At 37.2% G+C, this 2,751-nt stretch overlaps 1 long non-coding RNA gene across 1 annotated transcript; it reads right to left on the reverse strand.

Moving 5' to 3' along the window:
- Nucleotides 1–6: 6 nt before the first annotated feature.
- LOC127641706 (uncharacterized) lies at nucleotides 7–2,396 on the reverse strand. Its single transcript, XR_007970209.1, has 3 exons — nucleotides 2,281–2,396; nucleotides 294–386; nucleotides 7–147 (listed from the first exon to the last, which is right to left on the reverse strand). It is a non-coding gene; the product is annotated as an uncharacterized LOC127641706 (long non-coding RNA).
- Nucleotides 2,397–2,751: the final 355 nt, after the last annotated feature.

The raw sequence follows: 2,751 nt of genomic DNA on the forward strand, positions 1-2,751 counted from the left end.
TGCAGTTCTGAGTGTTTTTCCAGCATTCATTCAGGCAGGTCTTGCAGAAGTTGTGTCCACATGGAGTTGTGACTGGATCAGTGAACACATCCAGACAGATTGAACACTGAAGCTCCTCATTTAGTGCACTACTGGAGGACGACATCACTGAAAATACAAATTATTGAAGTATTATTGTATATAGATTTAATCTGATGTGATGTTTAGGGTTTTCACATGACATTATTATTGTTGTTGATGTTATTTGCTTCATTAATTCACTCATTTATTATTTTTCTCTCTCACTGACTTACTTGGACGTAAATCTTCTGAACTGTTTCTCCTGGTTGGTTTTTGTTTTGGTGATGTTGATGAAGATTCTGCCATTGCTCTTCCTCTCTTTAATCCTGTTTAGGACACAACACTCCAACATCTCATTTCACAGCATGAAACATGATCAAAGTGTGTGAAATATTAAAGATGAACTTCTCAAGAGGACATTCAGTTCACTTCTGAGTAAGTTCTCATATATTCTAGATCTCCAGTTTTATTAAATGACTCGATGTAAGATGAAAGTCAAAAGTTCAAGTGTTAAAAGTGTCTGTGATCAAAAGTAATAAATGTTGCAGTTTAAAGCTGATTTCAGTATTTAGTGTGCAGTATGCAGTTAGCAGTATGCAGTATGCAGTTAGCAGTATGCAGTTAGCAGTATGCAGTATGCAGTTAGCAGTATGCAGTATGCAGTTAGCAGTATGCAGTTAGCAGTATGCAGTATGCAGTTAGCAGTATGCAGTTAGCAGTTAGCAGTATGCAGTTAGCAGTATGCAGAATGCAGTATGCAGTTAGCAGTATGCAGTTAGCAGTATGCAGTTAGCAGTATGCAGTATGCAGTTAGCAGTATGCAGTATGCAGTTAGCAGTATGCAGTTAGCAGTATGCAGTATGCAGTTAGCAGTATGCAGTTAGCAGTATGCAGAATGCAGTATGCAGTTAGCAGTATGCAGTTAGCAGTATGCAGTATGCAGTTAGCAGTATGCAGTATGCAGTATGCAGTTAGCAGTATGCTAGTCATGTACAGAAGCTCTAGTCTACAGCATCTCTTACAGTACAGTCGGGGAACAATGGAGGCAGCTGCCACCCTAAATAGAAGTTTTGTCTCCCCAATTTTGACCATTAAAATATCACTATTTGTATTCTGATGTTCTTCTTCATTTCATAGTTTTTAAGAGTTCATTAAAGTTTTTGCTGTTACTCAAATGCGACACAGAGTCTGACAGAACCACACATTCATAATGGCACACCTTCAGTTCTAGTATCTGAGGACTATAAAAGTTACATAATGGAAAGGCACAAACAAGAACATTTAAATATGGCCAATTCTGAAAGTACAATCCACTATAAACACTCCCCTAAACCCGTTCTGAACAATTTTGTAGAACGGCTATTCAGTTGTTCAGTCCAAACTTGGTCAGTCCTTCACCCACCGAAATGCATTGTGGGTACCCGACAGTGCTACAGTATGTTTTGATGAGTGAGCTTACTTCAATGTGCTCACTTTAAAAGCACATTTCTTATATGGACTATAATTCACAATAGTTTTAGTACATGCTATTTTTATGTTATGAGTACATTTAAAGGGATACTTCACCTTAACATGACAATTCTGTCATCATTTACTTACTCTCATGTCGTTCTAAACCCATTTGACCTCTGGCATTACAATTACTTCCATAGTATGTGTAATATTAGTCATGTGCTCATTGAATAATAGTCATTTACTCAAAATATTCCCTAAACTGACGGAGTGATGCAGGTAATAGTCAGTGAAGTGTCCTCATGTAGGCTGTAGTTTGCAGTCCTGTGTTGGCAGTATTCACTGTCTGGCTGGTGAAGACTGAATGAAGTCATCACATAACAACACAGACTTTACATTAGTGATTGCAATAAAGCAACATATATATATATAAACTTAAGTGGTGTGTTGAGTATGAAAGACTAAATGGAGTAAAAAAGATGAAACATTTTCACTGGACTTTGTTCATTCTGTCTGCAGCTCAAACACTTCCTGTTTCTGACGTCTTCAAGTTATTTGACAACATGACAGCACACATCAAACTCTGATTTATAACCGATTCAATGATATTCTGATACTAATTCAGTAAACTAGTTGGAGTATTTAACTGGTGTTTAAATCTGGTTTTGTGCAGCTTTATTCCAGTGTGACACAAACTCCTCTGAATCAGACCACTAACATTAGAAACCTGTTCAGGGAAATGTCTCTTATATTTCTATTATCACTTACCTGTGAGTGAGTATCAGCTGTGATCACTAAAGTTTGACAATATCTGAAGAAATATTCTGCCGTTTGAAGAGAGAAAACGTTGAAAGACTTCCTGTTTTAAAACCAGTTTCACTTTAACTGAGATTCAGTGATGTCATAGCTCCGCCCCTATCTTCTCATGAATATGTAACAGGTATAAACTCATTCCTATTGGCTGTGTTGTGTGTGTGTGTGTGTTTGTGTGTGTGTGTGTGTGTGTGTGTGTGTGTGTGTGTGTGTGTGTGTGTGTGTGTGTGTGTGTGTATTAAGTGTGATCATATTAAACTGATTTCACACAGGTGTGTTTTAAAGGTGATTTGTCAGTTTGTCAACAATACAGATTTGATATATTTAATCCAGATCTCATTTCACTGTGTGTTTATTCCAGAAGTCTTCAACCTTTTACAGGCCAAACAACTCTTGGTGGATGGAAAGACGTAAACTTCCATTAAT

Source organism: Xyrauchen texanus, unplaced genomic scaffold, assembly GCF_025860055.1.
Source record: "Xyrauchen texanus isolate HMW12.3.18 unplaced genomic scaffold, RBS_HiC_50CHRs HiC_scaffold_1439, whole genome shotgun sequence".
NCBI classification, from domain to species: domain Eukaryota; kingdom Metazoa; phylum Chordata; class Actinopteri; order Cypriniformes; family Catostomidae; genus Xyrauchen; species Xyrauchen texanus.